At 40.7% G+C, this 22,771-nt stretch overlaps 1 long non-coding RNA gene across 1 annotated transcript in view; it reads right to left on the bottom strand.

Annotated features, from left to right (window-relative positions):
- The window catches only part of LOC110300996, a 110,183-nt gene that overhangs the window by 67,238 nt on the left and 20,174 nt on the right, over positions 1-22,771 (bottom strand). Inside the window, exon 2 of the long non-coding RNA XR_002378653.1 lies at positions 9,332-9,485. This is a non-coding gene — a long non-coding RNA (uncharacterized LOC110300996). The remainder of the gene's footprint in view (positions 1-9,331; positions 9,486-22,771) is intronic.

The raw sequence follows: 22,771 nt of genomic DNA, 5'->3' as shown, positions 1-22,771 counted from the left end.
ATAGTTCATGTGTTCAGAGCATCACTAAGACTAACCAGGAGCCAAATAAATTACAAAGATTTTACTAGGCAAATGAGAGGCCAGACAGTTAAGAAGGGATGGAGGCTGAGTAAGCTCCTGGGTGTGATCACTGCAGCCTTAGCATGGGGCAAGAGAAGACCCAGGCAGAGGGAGCTCAGGGCCAGAGGATACACTGATTCCACTCAATCTGCTTAAAGTCAAACATGCTGTTTCAGGAAGTGGGAATTTCACATATATTGCACTGGTTTGCTTTTCTAAGCATGTTTTGAAAAAGCCTCTTCTATCTGGGCTCAGAGGTGAGGATGCGGAGGGCACAAGAGCCGAGGAGAAGGGCTAGTTATTTAGGGAAGTCAGAGAGAGATGATGTGAAACATTCTGGTTAAAATTGGACAGAAAGAAACAGCAGTTAAAAGTCACTCTGTAGGAAATGAGACCAGAGGGGACATTTAAAAGCTTCCGTTCTGTCTCTGTGGAATGTCACCTTCTTGATCCTTCCATAGTAGAAAGGAGAACCGAATTTTCTCTCAGGCACTGTTGGGAGCCAGGAGAGGGCATGGTGACATGTGCTATTGACTCATAATCAGGAGAAAGCCTCATGACTTGGTCATGCCTAATGATGGGTTGGGTAAGAAGGAGCTATTTAGATTCCTAGAATGGTATTTTTTTTATTATCTCCCTCATCAATGAGATTTAAACTTTTCTGGGAAAGATCATTGTGTAGGATGCTTTGTTAAGGTTACCTGTCTGATATGTCAACTTCTGGACACATGAGGTTGAAGATGAAGACAAGGGGCAGAGCAGAGTGTACAGCCCACACAAAGAAAAATATGTCTACAAAGATGCTGGAAAACCAGTTTCCTCCATGGTTGACCAATTCCAGGTAGTCTGCTCATATGACTATACATATGAGCAATGCTAAATGGATTCAGTGGTTTTTATACACATGTATGCATAGATACACACATGCACACTTGTAACAATAATAATTTAAAAAGAGAGGGTGTGTGTGGGAGTGGACATGTAGAAGGAGTTAGAGGGGAGGAATTGAAATTGGAGTGGGGGTAAGAGAGACAGGAGTGTTGTAGACCCTGGGATCATGTATATCTATACACCCCCCCCCCATTCCACACACACAAAAAAAGAACTTGAGAGGGGCCAGGGTGGAGGTCTAGAGTTGACATCACCTTTCAGTTGACCCTTATTGGAGGAAATAAATAGATCTGAATACTTCACTCTGATTAAATTTTTTGCCTGGCCAGAGGAGCTGTAAGCTTCAGTAAGACATATTTCTCCAAAGATGTGAGCAATAAGTGTTTCAAAAGTGTTCCTGTTAGCTGGAGAAATGAATGCTAGACCCTGACATCCTTACCAGCTGGTACAATGCATAGCACAGTTGTCCCTCAATATCTTCAGTACACTTACTGGTTCTAGACCCCCTGTGAATACCGAAACCAGAGGATGCTCCAGTTCCTTATAAAAAATTTCATAGTGTCTGTCTGTAAACACACCTCCTCTTGTATGCTGAAAATCACCTCTTACCATACCTGGTACAATCCAAATAGTATGTACATGCTGTATTGTTATTATGCTGTGTTTACAGAACAGCCACAGGGGAACACTTCTGTCCATGGTCAAGAGACATTCAAAAAACCATGGTGTTTTTGATTGAGGTTCGTTGAATCCATGGATATGGAACCCTCAGATGAGATGGGCCTAACATCCTATGGTACCCTGAAGAACTCTGAAACAATGAATCACCCAGTCAAGTTTGAGAAAGTTGCTTTGGCCTGCAGGGTGAAAAGGAGACTTTTTGGTGCAGTTCCTCACTCTCCACTTGACACGTATCTCCTTTCATTCCCACCCTGTGCTTTCTGCAGCTCACTTACCACACTTGGCTTCTAGCTTGATTCAGATATTGTTGAATCCTGATCTTATTCCTTCAGTACAGATTTCTGAACCACTCACTGACTTTGTGTTCCTCATAATGCTGGGCACATGGTAGAAACTCCATAGAGCTAGTTAAGTTTCACTGGGCAAACATTGACTTTCATTTCTGTGCCACACATAATTGATGCATAAAATACATTCTGGAAGTGTCAGGTGAGTGGGTCAGAGAAAGGGTGCATTAAATTGGCACTATACTGCAAACTCTGGTTGATCACGGGCCTTGGTCCTGTTTGCATGCCACTGTAATTGAAGACCCAAGAGAAGCCAAGCCTGAAGGTGGCCTGCATTTGTTCCTGATGTCCTCAGTCCCAGAGGGTGCCTGGATGTCCTTTTTATTCCTCTAATTCTCTGCATCTATTCACCTTTCTCCTGCCCTGAATTTGTTGGCAAACCACTCTCTTCTTTAGTTATTTGTCTCTTGGGGTCAGGGCAGCCTTTGAACTTGTGTAAGGGGATAGATTCAAGGGTATATTAGCTTTTTTAAAGGGAATGGATGAATGTGACCCTTTTCTTCTTTTCTTTGCCTTCCCTGGCCTGGGAGGAAAAGGAAGAGTTACAACCAATTTCCAAAACAGGCCTTGGAATCTAGATCTTTGTCCCCATTGATAATAACTTTGTGACTACAGACTGAGTCGTTCCCAGCTTGTCATTTTAATCTGCAAATTAATCCTATCATTCAGTTCAATCAGCTTAGAGAACTCTAAATCCCCAGGACCCAAACTAGTTTGGTTTGGTGAATATACTACTATTTATAGATTAGTTTATTTCTTTTTCATGGAAGAAAATCACATTTCTATTTTTCACTAGGATCTCTAGTGCTAACTCTAAAGTCTCAGGAGAATCTATCCAAGCATGGTAACATTCCTTTCTCTCTAGTATCTGAAAACCTGCAGGGTGCTGTTTTGTTTTTGCAGCCTGCCCTTGTGGAGAGGGGCTGGCAGTGCTTTGCTAATGCCATGAAGCTCAGCCCTGAGGAAGAGTACTCCATTTGTAGAGCACACTCCTACCCGTGCTCCCTGGCAGGCTACCATTGAGTTAGATAGTCAGGATATGTTTCATCCTAGTCATAACAAATTTGTTTTGAAAATCCACAGAGAAATTCATCCTTCTTGGTCAGACACTTAAATTAGACATTTAAATTAGAATATCTTCAATGACTATTAGTTGGTTTTGTGTGGAAATACCAACCACAAGTGATTGAACCAAATCATGGATCAATCATCTGCCAAGGTACACTCTTAAAAATCACCATCATGGGGCTGGAGAGGTGGCTCAGCAGTTCAGAGCACTGTCTGCCCTTTCAGAAGTCCTGAGTTCAATTCCCAGCCACCACATGGCAGCTCGTGACCATCTGCACTGGAATCTGATGTCCACTTCTAGCATGACAGAGCACTCATACATTAAATCACTCACTGACTCACTCACTCAATGACTCACTCACTCACTGACTCACTCACTCACTGACTCACTCACTCAATCAATCAAATCACCATTATGACTGGGCTATGCTGATATGAAAGAGGAGCAATCAAACCTGGGGAATATTAGAATGTTCTTGTATGGCTAACAACTGCATTGACCCAAAGCACAGGATGACATTGCCCACCACTCACCCTTTAGATATTCCTGCTTAACCAATGCTCACACATGCACACACCCCCACCCTACCCACCCACACAAACACACAAACACACAAACACACGGGGGAGACAGAGACAGAGAAACTCAGAGAGAGACAGAGAGAACTAAAAATACATGAACAATTAAACCACACTAGATAAAGCCCCAATCTGTAAATATAGTTCCATTTGAACAATGGCATGATACCATTAGGGATTAACAATTCCAACCTGTTCACAGTTCACAGTATGCTTGGATGTCCCATCACAATGTGTATTCCTATCTTGTACTGGTGGAGAAAGGCAGAATTTTAAAGTAATCTTTTTAGGCAAGATTGGAGTTTGAGATGTTTTATTAACAATAAGAGAAACTTAAGTAGATATAAGTGCAATTCATTATTTCGATGTGAATCTGACTCTATGTTCATAGTTTATCAGGCAGTTGTGTAGAAAATCAAAGGAAGGAAAATTGATGCCTTCAAAACACTGGGACAATGGAAAATTACAGATTTTGATGATTAGAGATCCCATGCACATATAACAAGAAGAGGGAGTTTGTCGTCAGAAAACTTAGGTTAGGTGTTTGATGTTTTCAAACTCTTAATCACTGAGTAAAAATCTACATGGCTTAATTGTTGTCAACTTGATGTAAACTAGAGTCACCTTGGAAGAAGAAACATCAGTTGAGGAATTACCTCCATCAGACTGGCCAACGGACATGACTGTGTGTCATTTCTTGATTAATGATTGGGGTGGAGGCCCCAGTTCACTGTGGCTGGTCCTACCATTGGGTGACTGGTCCTGAATTGTATAAGATAGCAAGCTGAGCAAACCACAGAGATCCACTAAGCAGTGCTCCTCCACTGCCTCTGCTTCAGTTCCCGCCTCTAGGCTCCTGATTTGAATTCCTGTCTAGGAATTTGGATTTCCTTCAATAATAAACTGTAACCTATAAACCAAATTAAACCAATTCGTCCCCCAAGTTGCTTTGGTCTGTGTTTTATCACAGTGACATGAGACAAAACTAGAACAAGATATCTGTCTTGTGAGTTAAAGTAGAAATCAGCTAGACAATATATGTAAAGGCGTTTTATAAGTTCCAATGACGTGGCAGCTATTAATCATCACTGAAACCTCCTTCCCCACCCCCATAGAAGATTTTTCTCTGTTGTTCTGGCTGTCCTGAGACTGACTGGCCTCAAACTCTAGATAGAGATCCTCCTGCTTCTGCCTCCCAAGTGCTGAGATTAAAGGCCTGTGCCACCAGACCTGGCATCAGTGAATCTTTTCAGTACTGGCAATAAATCTGACTTTTATTATATGAGGGTGTAAACAATAAGCAGATTTTGAGAAAGAGATCATTAATTCTTCAATCTATCTGGCTTCTCATTAGGAATTCCTGTTAGGCCACCTCTGATTCCTATATCAAAGGTGTTTCCCATAACTGGGACCCTCATGAATTCATAGTTGGGACAAGATGTGTTGTCTGCCTTTTCCACAGTCTATGAAGCAATTGGCATGGGGCAGCTCATTTGATAAAAGAATGATGTGATGGTGATATAAAGCTATCTAGGTCATAAGTCATGTGTTTGGGGTCACATGGAGTGGCCCAGAATTAGAGAACAAGAAACTAAAGTTTCAGGACAATATATAAGAAATAAAAAGAACTTCAAGCCTAAATGACATCAAAGGTAGTTCTGCTTGTAAAGACTCATCAGAGTTCCTTTTCTAGGAAATGCTAAATGAATGCAGACTTTATAAAGTCTTCTCACTGGCAATAAAAGTGCTGTTCCATTGTATTACTTCTTTTGGAGGAAAAGCATGGAGAGGAGACGGAGATTGGAACAGACCAACATGGAGGCCCTATTCTTATTAGTCCAGGGTTCAGACCTCAGAGGAGCCAAGCTGGCATTTTGAGAAGAAGCAGATCAACAGATAGGAATCTGGGAGGCTGGGCAATAGCTAAATTGATAAAAATAATTGACACACAAGCACGAGGACTTGCATTTGATCACCAGAACTGAGTAAAAAGGCCAAGCATGCTAGCATGTGTTTGCAATAACCACCCCTGGGGGTGTGGAGATATGAAAATCCCAGGAACTCACTGGCCAGCCTGCCTAATACACATGTGATCTCCAGGCCAGTGAGAGATCCTGTGTGTATAAGCAGGGTGGACAGCTCCTGAGGAACAGAATCCATGGTTGTCCTCTGGCCTCCACAGGTCCACCCACATAAGCAGTCTCTTATGCAAGGACTCATCTTTCATCATCTTTGCCCCACAGCAGTATCTCAATCCCATCTTTTGTGCTGAAGGAACTTGTTCCTGATTCATTTTTGCTTTGCTGTCTGGACTCTTGTCTAATGCCTTCTTTTGCTCGTGTGTGTGTGTGTGTGTGTGTGTGTGTGTGTGTGCGTGTGTGTGTGTGTGTGTGTGCATACACTTAACATCATTACATAAATTATTCATATAGTTTTTCTCTGCCTTCCCAGTCACTATTCATGCTCTCGCTGAGCTGCTTATAAATCCCAGAAATAATGGGACCATAGTACAGGAAGACAGACTGCAAGAGGGTCATCTTATCATTAAACTGGAATACACATATATACAACAGGTAAACCAATGTTATTGCTGCAAGATGCCACTGAATCCAGTTAAGCAACCAGCCAATTTGACTCGTGTTGGGGGTGGTGGTGACATGAGTTGGAAATCAATCAATTAAACCAGTTGGCTTAAATTGACTGGTCATTTCAGTCCCAAACACTTTGTACTGGGTAGATACAGCCTTAGAGAGCTTCCGAAATACAGTTCCCATAGCAACTGTACAAAAGTGGTAATAAGAAGCAGTGCATGTGGAATTTATTTTATCTCCTTTGCCTGACTTCCTTTAGGCCCATCTCATATTCCCCTCGGCTCTGGCCATCTGGGCATGCTCTTTTTTTCTTAGCAGTTTTTTTTTTTCCTCTTGGAGAGAGCTCCATTTAAAATGCTCTTTCTTACTTGGCTCTGACAGGCAGATTGAGATTGTCATCCACAACAGTGAGCGTCAGTCCTTTGAATCTCTAGTGAAATCCTCTCTCATTTGGCCTTGTCCTGCCTTAATTTCCAGGGTTCCTGTGCTGTAGGATTAGAGAGTTTATTTCGAGAGGGATTAAGATTTTTAGCCTCAGCACCTGTTCTAGGTGGCTTCTCCCAGGATGGGGCTCATCATTTTACACACTGCTGCTCCCGCTACTCCAACAACGTCAAAGGAAGAGATGCAAGTTCAGTGCTTCACCTTCCTGCTTCCCATCACCCTTCCTATCTCCAGCAATGAGGGGATTGAGAAGAGCCTGTGTTTGCGCACTTTACAGAGTGATGTGATTCAGTCTTCTCTATTGATCTGTAACTTGACACAAGTGTTCTTCTTCTGATTCCCTACAATGTCTTCATTAGCACCTCACTGAACTTCCTTCTTTAAATGGGTATGTGGCAGAGCAGAGCAGGCTGCCTCAGCTAGACCCATTTTATGACTTATGGAAGAACTTATTTACCTGTCTTTATAAGAATTACCTCAGTGCTATTTCTGACACTCGTGTAAGGGGTGGTTCTGAATCACACAAGTAGCTACTGTCTCACTTAACTATTGCTCCTAGGCTGGAGGTCACATTTGTGTGCTTTAATATTCAGAGTCTTCTGAAACTTCATCCTAGCTTTCTTTGAAATTTATGCCCAAACAAGAAAGCCACAAGAACCTTCTTCTTCGTCTAGGCATAGTGGCACCTGCCTTTAATCCTAGGATTTGGAAAGTAGAGGCAAGAGGACCAGGGGTTCAAGGTCCTCCTCCTTGTAGCCTGGGCTACATGATGACATTTTTTTTCTTAGAAATAATCTTCTTCTGTGAAAATGGTTTGTTTGGTGGACCTTCAAAGCACTTTGCCATTTATAGTTGCCTGCTGTTGCTCATGCCATGCCTTTAGGCATGTCAAAGGCTTCCTCTTCACTCACCATTTAAATTCATAGCTCATATTAAAGCTAACTTTGAACATATTGGCATGTATATTAGGTAGCCCTTGGTTGTGTTTATATTGGTGTGTGGCTGCTGTCTAATAAACCAGTACCAAAGTCAGTGGCTTAATGCAGTGCACTTTATTCTTATCCCTGAGGGTCTGCTGAACTATTCATCTATCAATTACAGTGCTAGAGACTGAACACAGGGCTGAAGTCATGGTGGAATAGCACCCAGTACCCGATCATTGAGCTATATCCCAGCTCAAGGGTCCATATTAATAAGTGGACTTGATTGATCTAAAACGGGTTCAGCTGGGCTGTTATGCTTCATGGTAAGAGGCAAGTAGGGCTGAGTCCGGTTTGAAGGGGGCACAGTCACTTGGGGAATGTTCTTTTGCCCAGCCACAGAAGAAGAAAACAAAACACAATAATAAAAACCAACAAGCCAAGTAACATGAATATGATTAAGGCTTCAGGTAAATCATATTTTCAAAAATTCAATGGCTAAAGAAAGGTGTGTATGGCCAAGCCCATGATGAGGCTGAGCAGACAGGTTACTCTGCCACTGTGGAAGTGGGAAGGAGAATGAGGATTCAATGAAGATAATGCATATTGGCTCATCACTCTCTGGATGTGGAAATGTTCACATCCCTTGTTGTAACTTCCCCACCCAGTTATATAATCACCTCCTCTTTGAGGTCCTTACTTAATAAAAAAGGGTAGGACTGTATTTGGCTTATCATCGTTTATCTCCAACCCAGCCCCTACATTAATGACTGGAAGATACAGATACACGAACCCAGGCTTATAGGTATCAGTTATTTCACTGCATAACATCTTTAATTTTCACAAGAACCAACAAAAACATAAGTAGAAGGTAAATGAATTTTATGTATGTCTCCTGCCACTGTCTGCAGCATAGTTTTCCCTGTAATGAACAGCTCCTACTGGAATGGGACAAGCTATGATTAATTAATTTTCATTGACAAATATCAAAGTCCATAGTCACACTTGGTGTTGTGTATTATCTGGGTGTTGACAAATTTAAGATAAATTTCAGACCCACCCTTATAATACCATTAATTGCCCTAAAAGTCGTGTATTCCCTGCTCCTTTCTCTCCCTTTCCCCATGGCTCCTGGAAATCACTGATATCTTTACTGTGCTCGTAGCTTTGATTCTTCTAGGATGTCACATAGCTGGAGTCAGATAATATGCAGCCTTCTTAGCATGGCTTCTCTTCTTTAGTAATCCACATCTGTTAAATACATCTATGAAAATACACATGTGTTTTTCTCAAGGCTCAGTAGTTCATTTATCTTTAGTGATGGGTAATATTCTACCACTACTCCAAGCAGTGAGAATCACACGGATGTGCTAGCTTGTTTAAGTTTTCTACTGATGGAATTAAGCTGTGATAAAAGTCCACCTGCAGCTTTTTATGTTAACCTAATTTTTCATCTCTCTTTGGTGAAATAGCAAGGAGTGCATCTTCTAGAATGTATAATAAAAATATGGTTATTTATTAGGATTCTACCCAGCTGTTACCCAGTGTATCCACCATTCTGCATTGCAAAGGCAACCAAGAGGGCTCTTGTTGTGCTGCACCTTTGCTCCCATGTGGGGCATCATTGCGCTGAGTTTTGATCATTCTAATAGATGCAAGGTGAGGTTTTAGTCTTTTTAGTCTGCATCATCAGATGTCCTATGTGGTACATATGCCGCGTCTTATTGCTCATTTGCAACCCACTTCCTACCTTCACATTTACTGCACACTCACAGCCAGTGCAGCAATAGGATTAGAAGCTGGGAGAGTCCTTCTGAGATGATCTGGATGATCTGCTTCAAGAGTCCTGCTAGCTTGCAATAGGCAGCTAGTGAGTGATTATTTCCATACAGGCATTTAAAAACCTGTATGGAGGTGATTAAACAAGATGGCAGAATATTTTTATTTGGATTTCAAAACCCAAAGCACCAAAAATAAAAAATAAGACCCACCTGAGAGATTTCCTTGGGTGTCATTTGAGTCTATTGAAGGACAAAACTTTGGTTCTCTATTTTCACCTCTGTAGAAGTAATTGTGGTAAGTATGATACATGTGGTGGTAGTCTCTGAGCTGTCACTTAGTTGTCATGACAATAGAGTCCTTTCTCTTTTTCACTCTGCCTTCTTTCTGGCACAGATTGCAAATATCTCCTTGGGAGAATGTTTGAACAGCATACTCCCAACTTGCAGTGCCTTTGATGGGCTGTGGTGCAATCAGGATGACCTCTTACAGCTGTACTGCTGATCACCCTGCATGAGTCCTTGCCAGGGGTTTGTTCACAAGGAGAAAGTTAGGCCCCCTGGGGAACTCTCAGCTGCAAGGCATTAGAGTCATGGCCTAGGTTTGAAGGTAAGTTAGATCTGAGTTGAATCCTAACTCTGTCGCTTGATTTCATTGTAACCTTGAAAACATTTTGTAGCTACACAGAACCTCAGTTCATTTATCTGAGAAACTCACCTTCAGCTGCTTATTTAAAAATGGTATATACTGCTAATAATGTATGTAGGGAATAGCTACAGAACATGTTCAACAATGCATATTTTATGAAAATGTACTTGGTGACTATTGATGCACATCTAACCCATCCATTCTTCCCATCCTGACTCCTGTGAATGTCTACTTCCTATGGGCACTTCCATTTTCCCTGATTATATCTTGCATGCACTCAATTTCTATTCAACATTACAAACCATTCATCATCCAATTAATTAATAGCCATATGTATAGGTATGTATGTGCCCATAAATATTTATTTTGTAAAAAAATATTTATTTTGCCTGTTAAAGAAATCTATAACTTTGGAATTTCTTACTCTAGAGAGGACCAAACTTAACCTCCATCTAGCTCTATGGTTTCTGCTGAGGATACTTTCTCTTCTCTTGGCAGGCATTTGACAACTAGACAATACTGAAGACATTTTGTTTATTGTCATGGTATGGTAGGGGACATAGTACTGACATCCTAAGGAAACCTAACCACTTCCACTTCCAGGGGCCAAAAGCCTGGAGTATTTCTCTATATTCTACATTGCACAAGGCAGCTACTGTCCCCACAGAAGTATTTCTTGGCCCCCAGTTTAAGTAGAACCATAACAAAGAATTCCAAGAATCCAGTTGGAAGAAGATGTCCTTCATTTGAAGAGTGGCCTTTGCCTAAATCCCACTCTTATAAGAATGATACTGAATTCAGACAGGGTGGAGTTACCCAGTGGTTGCTGAACAATTTTTAGTAATTTACAATAAAATTGTAAAAATTTTTATTAGTTTTTTATAATCATACTCTTTTATTTGAAAATTTTAATCTCTATATCCCATTTCCCAGTTACCCCCTTCAACAAGCCCTCATCCCATGAAATCCTTCTTTCCGGTTAGCCCTTCACCAACCCCCCCCCATCCCACATCCACCAGCCACCTCCCCTTTGCCTGTTTGAGAGTGGCCCCACACACACCCACACTTTCCCACTCTGTCCCACCTCTCCAGCATCCCCCTACACTGGGGTATCAAACCTTCTCAGGACCAAGGGCCTCCCCTCCCATTGCTGTCAGGCAAGGCACCCCTCTGCTACATTTGTATCTGGAGCCATGGATGCATCTAGGTATGCTCCTTGGTTGGTGGTCTAAACATTGGGAGAACTGGGTAGTCAGGCCAGCCTATGTTGTTCTTCCAATGGGGTTGCAAACCTCCTCCACTCCTTCAGTACTCACTAAAACATGGATATTAGCTCAGAAACTGTAAAACTTTTAAAAATGTGGTTCTGACTCATTCATCCATACTGAATTTGTAAACTTGTACAGCCACTATGGAAATCAGTGTGGCAGTTCCTCAGGAAGATGGAATTGATCTACCTCAAGATGGAGCTATACTATTCTTGGGCATATATCTGAAGGATATTTCACCCTACCACAAAGAACCTTGCTCAACCGTGTTTATTGTTGTTCTTTTCATAATAGCCACAAATTGTAAACAATCTAGATGTCTTTCAACAGATGAATTGATAAAGAAGATATGGTACACTTATACAATGGAATGCTACCTAGCTATTAAAAAATGAAAACACAAACTTCATAGGTAAATGAAGAAAAAAATCATCCTGAGTGAGGTAACCCAGAAAGACAACTATGCTATATACTCATTTCTATGTGGATATTAGGTGCTAAGTCAAGGCAATGAAGCTACAGTCATTAGAACCACAGAGGTTAGGTACAGAGTAAGATACCTAAGAAAGTATAGATAGATCTCCTTAGGAAGGGGAAATAAAATAGATGGCTATGGATAGACAGGGAAGAGTAAAGGGAATGGAATGGGAGGATCACGTGGGGAGGGAGGATGAAAGAAGAATGTGAGAGAGGGAATACAGGGAGACAGCTAAAATCAAGGGCCATTTGAAGATTAGTATGGAAACCTAATACAGTAGTTAAGTATACATATATAGACTCCCACACAGACATATACACACACGTGTGAGTGTGTATATATATATATGTATATGTATATATATACATATACATATACACATATGTATATATACACATAAGTATACACACACATATATAATATTAGTAGTATACTTTATATGAAAATGATCTAAATGAAATCACCAAATAATGGGGAAAAGAGTCCCAACTAGACATCACCAAATCAAGTTTCCAGTACTGAGAATGGGCTACAACTAATTGGGTTGTTGGCCAAAGGGGTCTCATAGGAACCACCAAACAATTAAGGCTATAGTTGAAGACAACACCACCCAACTCGTTGAATATGAAGAAGTTGAGCTGGTAACTACATAGAGCTTTACAGGAAGGCACTCTACACATTACCATAGCTACAAGCCCTTTGATCTACAGTAGAGTCTTGTTTGAAAGACATGTTAGTATAATGGTAGCACAAAGAATTTGGGAATAACCAACCAATATCAAATTTGACTTAAGGCCAAGTCTATGAGACAGAAACTGGACTTGACACTGCTTGGAAGACCAAGAACCTGAAACTAGATAGCCCAGGGACCTAGGGGAAAACCAAATACCACTATTCTACTAAGAGAATACAGCAATAAAATGATTCCTAATGACATTCTGCTATACTCATAGATCAGTGCCTTGTTCAGCCATCATCAGAGAAGAAGAAGAAGAGAGAGAGAGAAGAGGAAGAGAGAGAGAAGCTTCCTCCAATAGAAACAGATTGGAACAAATACAGAGACCACAGCCATACAATATGCAGAAAGTGAGACATTGGCATGTTCAGCCCTAAACAGAATGTATCCATCAAGTTCCATGGAGCCTTCAGAAGAGAAAGTGGAAAGACAATAAAAGCCATAAGGTATAGAGGACACCAAGTAGACAAGGCCCTCTAAGTCTACATGATAGAAGCACAAGTGAACTCACAGAGACTACGGCAGCATGCACAGAGCTGCACCAGATGGGGTCCTAGAGCTGAAAGGAGAACTGGACACATGCTCCATCCCTAACCCACCAGCCATCTCCTTTGATAACCATTTGCTAATGAAAATTTACTTTTCTCAAAGAGGGTCTCACTCAAGAATCAAACAGCTCTTAAGGATTGGTCACATGCCCAATAGTAGGTGGGCATCAGAAAACTAATTCAACCACATCTTTGGAGGTTCTGTGTTTTATAACATCTGTTTTATTTGGTATTTTTCCATGTTTTTACTTTTATTCTGTCTGTCTCTGTCTCCCTCCCTCCCTCCCTTCCTCCTTCCTTCCCTCCCTCCCTCCCTCCTTCCCACCTTCCCTCCCTCCCTATAGGTCCTTCTTGTATGTATTGTGGCTTCTAATTTTGTTTCTACAGGATTCCTCAGTGTGCAAATGAGTGGGTCTCTGCATCTATATCTGGTTTTTTTTTTCCCCTTTCATGGGCTCTTTTCCTTCTGTTTGTATTGTTTTATTCCAATATGTTGGGTTTTGTTTTATTTTATTATTATTATCCTTTAGAAGTCTGTTTGTTTTCTAATGAGAGACAGAAAGGGAGTGGATCCTGATGGGAGGAAGAAAGAGGGTGGATCTGGATGGGAGGAGAGGTAGGGAGGAACTGGTAGGAGAAGAGAGAAGGGAAAACATAATGAGGATATACTATATGAGGAAAAAAATCTATTTTCAATTAAAGGGGGAAGATGTGGTCCTGGTTAATTATACAATGGTAAGAAGCAGAAGGCCTGGCCCTTGCCTTTCATCACTCACAGTCAAAGGTGGGTGTGTCAGAAGGTTCTGACAGAGACTGAAGATAGCACTCTTATTCTGATGCCACTGCATAACTGAGAATGAAACATAAGCATGAGTTAACAACATAAACATTGGCTGAGCTCTCTTGCTTCTCATGTCATCTGTCCTGTGGATGAGTTCTTGACTACTAGAAAGTTGAGATATTTGAACAATTCTCATAGTCAGTAGTCAGATGCCACAGTGAGCTGGCAGGCCCAGGCTCCCCACTCTAATTCCTCCTCTCCTTTCACCTCTTCCCATGGGGAAGTGTGATGAGCCCACCTTGTATGTGACAAGTGTCATTTGGCAAAGATGAATCCAGGTATGGACCCTGACCATTCCGAATTAGATTTAATCTATTACAGGTTGTTGGAAATGGTGGAATTTTGCTGAGTTATACAAGATGGGTAATTGGAAAGTAGAAATCAACAGGCAAGGTAAATTGAAACTTAAAGAGAAAAACAATGTAGTCTGGCTACTTGTTTGCCATATCTATTTTCCCTTGTGTCACCTACAGCAAGGTCACATCTAGCTTCTTTTGCAGTGAGGTGTGGTCATGTGGGGTGGATCAGGGGATGAATTGATAATTACCAGTGTAGCCTGGACATTGTGAGAAACTTTTCACATCACTTCAAACTGGATTTGGAGGCGTAGGGCAATCTTGAAAGCTGTGTGTTGAAGGTTGAAGTTCTCCCATTACTAAGTAATACAACAGGAATTCTATGAGAAGCAAGACTATATCCAGGGTCCCACATGGAAGAGGGGTAGAGAGGCACAAGGCATGAGCTGACAGGCCACAGGGCAGAAGCAGATACAAGAAGCCATCGATGACCATGAGTGAAGGGTGCATGTGCTCAGTTTTATTAATCAGGCATTACTATTAAGCCCTATGCCAGCTGTGTCTGACAGGTATGATTCTGTTTATGGACAGCTGTTGGAATTGCCAAAGAGGTACTTGATAAACTCATGAGACTAGAAAATAATTTTATGTACACACCCCAGCAGAAAGCCTGGCTTTCCCTCTGAGAAAGCCTGGTGTCAGAGCCAGGTGCTGCACCTTCGACAGCCTATTCCTTTCTAGACATTCTCTTGTTCTGCTCAAATAGTTTTCCTTTGTTATGCCCCTTAAGGTACCAAAGAAGCCTTTAAAAGAGGGAACATGAAAAACAAAGAGTAGGCATGCTGGGGAAAGGGACAAACAGGTCTTTGGTGAACTTTCCATTGTAGGCACCCTTGGGTTTTAATTAGGAACAGCCTCTTTTCGCCCACTTCAATGGCAGTTTCCTGAGAAACACAGGTGCCCACAGAAATAACCTGGAAATGGCCTTGGAACTTGTTTAATGTCACTGCCTAATCACTTCCCTAAATGTCACTGATTCTGAGAGCTCTTTTTATATTAGGTTTCTCTCTTGCTTCTCTTTAATCCTAGGTAGGAGACCCCGATGCATCTGCAAGGAAGAACAGACCTTTCCCCTGCTTGGTTCCACCCTGTCTTTCCCCCTGGTGTTCTAGGACAAGCTCCAGGCAGGAAATACTCAAAAGATCAAGTAACATCCTAGTTCACGAAGGAATGTTGATAACCGAGATTCCTTTATTTGCTTAAAATTGGAGTTTTATATATTGTTATGATTCTTCTGGGATACTGGCAATATACCTGCTTTTTGACCTTTGAACTCAGATCTCTTGAAATGTCTAAGGGTAAAAGCAGGACCTCTCAGAGCCTCTCTGCTTTCTCAAAACATCCCACTGCCTTATCCAAGACTTTTATTCTATGAGTATTTCCCCAACCTACTGATAGAGTTTAGTATTGGATTTACATATGCCACAAAATAAAAGTAGAGCAGAATTCATTCTTTGGGGCTTTAGCATAAAGGGACAGCAGCACAAATGGCGTGGTGGAAGGACAGCACTGTGAGAAGCATACTCTCTCCATTTTTTTCTCAAGACTTCAAAACTTTATACTGGTTTAAATATGTTTACATCTTTCTCTCTTCTTGAAATGTAGTATGGTTAAATGCCTTCTCTCTCTTGCACTTATTTTGGAAAAATGATTTTTGTTGAGTAACACTGGGTAAAGATCGAAAGCCTCAGTAGGAGGGCAAAGCAAGGCTTTCCTCAAACAGTCGGCTTTCTCAGGTCTGCTCAGCAGCATCAAATGCTGCCAGTCTGTGGGACTCAGAGATGGGTAGGATCAGTGCCTGCATCTCTGTGAGTTATATGAAGATGAAGATGTTTCATCTCACTGCTAATGGGAGAAGTGTAAATTAAAACAACGATGAGCCAGAAAGATAAAGGAATCAAAACATTTCATCAAAATAAGTGAGTGACTCACACAGGAAGCCAGCAGGAACAGAAAAGTAGAACAAGAGAACTGTGACACACACACACACACACACAGAGAGAGAGAGAGAGAGAGAGAGAGAGAGAGAGAGAGAGAGAGACCTAGAGAAGCATGAAATAAAACAACAAGCCAATCCCTATCAAGATGACTTTGAGCATAAATGAGTTAAACTTCCCAATCAAAGGAAAGGATAGCAGGACACATAAAAATATATGACCCAACTACTTGCTGTCAAAAGAAACACACTTTGTATTTAGAGACAGGCTGGGAATAAAGGTTGGGGAAAGATAGGTCTCACAAATGGCGACAAAGCACAGCTCTGTGACAGCCAGAATTCCATCAGCAAAATGGACTGTAAGTCAAGAACTGCCATCAGAGACAAAGAAGACCAGCAGGATACTTTATTATAAACGTAAGACAATTGTGTGTGTGTGTACGTATCTATGTACTCAACATCAGAGCAACCAATGAATAAAGTCAATGTTGATGGGAATTAGGAGAAAAATAGATCATGAAATATCAATAGGAGTCTCTGACACTCTGTTTTTAACAATGGAGGGGTGAGACAGGAAATCATTAAGGAAACATTAGATGTTAGATGTAAACTTTTACCCAAAGAGACTTAAGCAGAGTATTCTGTATCCCATGTAGGTCGTCAGAAATACTCTTCTTAAGCCTACATGGAACATGTTTATCAGGTCGCAAAACAAGTCCTAGCAAGTTTTAGAGGATTAAAATTTTATCAAACATCTTTTCTGACCACAATGACACAAAATTAGATATCAGTATCAGGGGAACTGGACAAGGCACACATTGTAGAAATTAAACACCTTCTTTTGTTGTTGTTTGTTTGTTTGTTGAGCAACCAAAGATTCAAAGAAACCAGCAAATTCAAAAGTTAAGATGCTTTGAGGTAAATGAAAATGGAAGCACAGAATTCCCAAACCTAAGGAGTGTAGCTAGAGTAATTGTTAGAAGTGATCTTCTCTAAGCATCTGCCTCTGTATTTGTCAGGCTCTGGCAGAGCCTCTCAGGAGACAGCTATATCAGGCTCCTTCTTGGCAAGCACTTCTTGGCATCCACAATAGTGTCTGGGTTTGGTGACTCTATATGGGATGGATTCCCAGGTGGGGAGGTCTCTGGATGGCCTTTCCTTCAGTCTCTGCTCTACACATTGTATTTACACATTGTATTACACATTGTATTTGCTCTTGTGAATATTTTATTCCCCTTTCTAAGAAGGACTGAAGCACCTACACTTTGGTCTTTCTTCTTCTTGAGCTTCATGTGGTCTGTGAATTGTATCTTAGGTATACCAAGCTTTTGGACTAATATCCACTTATCAGTGAGTGCATGCCATGTATGTTCTTTTGTGAATGGGTTACCTCACTCAGAATGATATTTTCTAGTTCCATTCATTCATTTGCCTAATTTCACTAATTCATTGTTTTAAATAGTTGAGTAGTATTCCATTGTGTAAATATACCACATTTTCTGTATCCATTCCTCTGTTGAAGGACCTCTGGGTTCTTTCTAGCTTCTGGATATTATAAATAAGGCTGCTATTAACATAGGGGAGCATGTGTCCTTGTTATATGTTGGAGAATCTTTTGGGTATATGCCCAGGAGTGGTATAGCTGTGTCCTCAGGTTCTAATTTTCTGAAGAATCGCCAGACTGAGCATGGGGTCCCCAATGGAGGAGTTAGAGAAAGAACTGAAGGAGCTGAAGGAATTTGCAACCCCATAGAAAGAACAACAATATCAACCAACCAGACCCCCCCTCCAGAGCTCACAGGGACTAAGCCACCAACCAAGGAGTACACATGGAGGGACCCAGGGCTCCAGACACATATGTAGCAGAGGATGGCCTTGTGGGGAATCAATGGAAGGAGAGGCCCTTGGTCCTGTGAAGGCTCAATGGATGCCCCAGTGTAGGGAAATTCAAAGGTGGGGAGGTAGGAGTGAGTGGGTGGGGGAACACCCTCATAGAAGCAGAGAGAGGAGTGATGAGATAGGGGGCTTCTGCGGGGAGGGAACCAGGAAAGGGGATAACATTTGAAATGAAAATGAAGAAAATATCCAACAAAAAATAAAGAGTCTAAGTGTAAATGAAATATTAAATCATGAAATATTAAATAAGGTACGAAGGAGGAGGAGGAGGAGGAGGAGGAGGAGAAGAAGAGAAAGAGGAAGAAGAAGAAGAAGAAGAAGAAGAAGAAGAAGAAGAAGAAGAAGAAGAAGAAGAAGAAGAAGAAGAAGAAGAAGAAGAAGAAGAAGAAGAAGAAGAAGAAGAAGATAACTTCTAGTGCTAAATGAAGCCCACATAAAGAAAAAATCAGAATCAATCTGATGTTATATCTGAAGGTACTAGAGAAAGTAAAGAAACAAATCAAATCAGTCAGAGAATGTTGAAATGTGAGCAGAAATCCACGAACTAGAGATGAACAGAGCTATAGAAAAGACGGTTTAAACTAAGAGTTGAGATTTGAAAACTAAACAAAACCAGCAGCTTTTATCTAAGCTAAGGAGAAAACTCACCTAAAATAAGAATTTAAGAAGGAGGCATTATGTTTGATATTAAGAACATACAAATGATGCCGAAAGATTATCATGAAAATTATACATCAACACCTGAGACGGCATAGAAGTGGATACAATCCTGTGTAGATGCAACCTACTGAGAGTAGATCATGATGAAACAGGAAATCTGACCCGGCCAATAACAAGTGAGATGCCCCAATCAGTAATAAAATGTATTCTACCAAAGAAAAGCCTAGAACTTGATGCCTCATTGATGACTTCTATAAAATATTTATATTGATATCAACTCCTCCCAAATTCTTCTAGAATCATTATATGAGACAGCATTACCCAGATCCTATTGCCAGAAAAATCAAAGGCCAATAACCCTGAATAATATGGAGGCAAATGTCTTCAATGAACCAAGTTCAATCTTACATTAACATACACCACAGTGAATTAGGGTTCATCCAAGGATACTAAGATAACCCACACATGAAATCAATCACCGTGGTAATGTGAATTAATGGAATGAAAAATAAAACTCAAACACTTACCTTTATAGACACAAAAAATGTATTGCAGTATAATAAAAACTGAAAAAGTTTTTTTCTGAAATCAGGAACAAGGCAAGGGTACTCATTCTTGTTAATTCTTTTCAATTCAGGACGAGAAGTCCTGTGCACAGTAATTAGGCAAGAAAATAAATGAATAAAATGAAATAAGCACACATGGATCCCAGTTACCAGAGCGCTTGCTCAGCATGTACTATGTCCTAGGTCTAGTCCCTGGCACCATATAAACTGGGCATGATGGCACACCTTGTAGTCAGGAGGTGGATGTGTGCAGAGCAGAAGTTTAAATCATCCTTGGTTACATAGTAAGTCTGAGATAAGCCTGAGACACATGAGACCTTGCTTCAAAACAAACACACATGAAAAGAATAAATTCCAAACAATAACCTGGCTCAGAAGTGTAACTGCCAATGATAAGCTATGCAAGAAAGTTTAAATACTCTATCTTAAATCTGTCAGAACCCATGGATTCAGTAAAGTTGCGCAATGTAAGTCATCACACAAAATAGCTTCATCTCTCTACAATAACAGCAAACAATTCAAAAGATGAATTGAGGAAAGGAGTGTCACTGCTAATGCTATCAAAAGTAAGAAATACTTAGGGGTAAACATAACCAAGGAACAACGGCTTTGAAAATCACAGACATCATTGAAATTAATTAAAGCAGACATAAGTACTTAGGAAGACATTCTATGTTCATGGATCAGAATGATGGACATTGCTAAAAGATCTATACTGGCCAGAGGGACACATATGCAATACAATCTCCAGCCATATTCTAATGGCATATCTTTGCATAAAGAGTAAAACATTCCTCAGGTTCCTGTGAGGTTTCCAACTGACAAGTGTTCTGTCAGTAAGCGAAATTCACTTTGAATAGCAAGGTCTTGGAATGGTGTTCCAGATGTAATCAGGAATCATCACAGAAGTTAACAAAATTACTGTTCTAGAAACTCCACCCCTCATTAATTGATATTTGAGGAAAGCAGAGAGAAGTCTCCAGGCATTAATAGCCAAGTCTGGGGATCATATCATATCTGAGAGAAACATTCTCAGAAGAAATACAGGGATACATATTATGTGTATTAAGAGCAGTTTTGGGTAAATGATTTAAAGAAGTAAAAATGTATGCCAGTACTTTGTGCATACTGTGGCATTTCTATAAATATATCATCGAGCCAAAAAAGAGCAGATTTATATATAGCAAAGTGGACATATTGAAAATATTTCAAACAAAAAAGCAAGACAATTATTTTATGTAAAGCTCATTAAAATTTATGGAAAGTAAACCTGCAGACATTAGTGCTATATATTTTGCTGTACATTTCCATATGGTGACACATTTGTATATAACAATACACAAAAGGTGAATTGGTGCCTTAACAACATAAATAGAGAAGAGTTAAGATGAGCATCAAAAGGAAATCAGAGACCTAAAGTAAAACCCTGATGCTTCGCCTTCAGTGTAGAGGGTAAAACCCTCAAGTCAGCAAGCCAAGTTAAGAGCAGTAATCACCAGTTTATTGGTGAACTCTGAGAAAAACAATCTTGATAAACTTCTTGGGACAAAAAAAAAAAAGAATTTAGGAGATAATCTAAAGCAAGATCATCTCCTTTTATCATTAGAAAGAATGTTAGCTGCACAAGAAGTCAAAGAGGCAAGGTACTGAGAGGAGTCTAGAGAAAAAGCTTCTCTTCGAGGTTATTGAGTTAATGATAGAAGGAAGGAAATCTATATAAATAGGCAGTTGATGCCAGTGGACTTGTTCCTTAAAAGAAATCCATGAAGGTATGGAGACTGGAGTCAGAAATCCACAGAAGCACTTCATATGCTTCTTGAGGTCACCTGAGACATATACTCTGTGCAAATCATCCCTCCATATGTTTTACAACAAAGAAATGGATCACGTAGAAACATGCTGGGTGACACACTCTCATCCTGTGGGCTCATGGATCTGAGGGAGTCTTGGGAATCTGTTTTAGCAAGGTCTCTGGAAAGTGTTTATATTCCCTGGAACTGGGTAGTACTCGTTAAAGGCATAGGAGAAGAAAATTTTGGGGCAGGAGAAAGAATGCTTATTTTGTGGTGGGTAGAAAGCTTTAAGCATGGATGGGTGGGCAGATAGATAGACAAGTAGGTATACAAACAGATGACAGATTGATGGATAATAAACATGATAGATAATAGATGACGTACATACATACATACATACATACAGACAGACAGACAGACAGAGACAGACAGACAAAGACAGACAGGTAGATGATAGATAATTATAGATTAGCTGGGTGATAGACAGACAGATATATTGGTAGATACTAATTAAATGTCTACCATATCTAGAAATCTGGCTTCAAAGCTTGAACAAAGAATAACTACAATTGACACTGTTCTAAAGTAACTGTAGCTATAATTTTGACCTAAATATTTCATGTTGCTGCTGAGGGTTCACCCATTGCAGCAGGTCCTCTCAGGATGAAGCAGGGGCACAGAGCCCACTGTACTGTGAGAGCAGCAAGAACTTTATAAGACCCATTGCAAAGGAAGAGGACTTTTCTACTGGCTGGCCTTTTGTGAGATGGGATGTAGTACAGAGAGATTTGGGAAGGGAAGAGCAGGAGGAAAGCTACGAATCTGAGATAAGCCCCTACTCCGTGTCACAAGCACATGATGTAGTGCTGTATCTCTGCTAAAATCTCATTTACTCCATACCCTTCCGCCCCAGCACTCGAGCCCATCTGCCCAGCAAATCCAGTTTCTTAATCAGGAATCATCTCAAGAGTCATGCTCTGAATGTCAGAGATCTGTGTTCCTTCAGTGTGTCCAGGGCATCAAGGTAATGCCTGCTTCTGCTGTGGATACAGCCTTGCATCTGCCCCTTCCCTAACAGTCTCAACATCACAGTGCAGATTCTCAAACAACCACCGGTTTGCTAACAAGGCAATAAACTGAGTGATGATTAGAAATAAGCCACTCTGTGAATGTCAGCCATGCCCATGGTTGCCCACATGAAGAGCAGACAGAAAGAAGTACTCAGAAATAGGCATGATTGCTACCGGTAGCCTGGAAAAGTGTGCATCCATTTGTCTGTCACCAGTGAACCAGGAGGTTTGGGTAAAGAGAAACCAGCAGACAGTATCCTATGATGGGTAATTTGGAAGTGTTCGAACTGTTCCTAGAGCAGCCCGTGATAAGCTTTCTCGTTGCTCAGGGCAAAATAACCAAGGAAACTGAATTTCAAGATAATTATACTTGCTATTTTCTGATACCAATAAGAGAAAATCCTATGAGTGTAAAGAGACTTTTTTTTTTCCAGATAGAAAAACAGATTTCTGGTTAGCCGAGAATCATCACTCTGGAACTCACTCTCTCTCTCTCTCTCTCTCTCTCTCTCTCTCTCTCTCTCTCTCTTCCTTTCTTTCTTCCTTCCTTTCTTTCTTTCTTTCTTTCTTTCTTTCTTTCTTTCTTTCTTTCTTTCTTTCTTTCTTTCTTTCTTT

Source organism: Mus caroli, chromosome 9 (genome assembly GCF_900094665.2).
Source record: "Mus caroli chromosome 9, CAROLI_EIJ_v1.1, whole genome shotgun sequence".
Lineage (NCBI taxonomy): Eukaryota > Metazoa > Chordata > Mammalia > Rodentia > Muridae > Mus > Mus caroli.
This window is presented reverse-complemented; position numbering and strand designations above follow the sequence as displayed.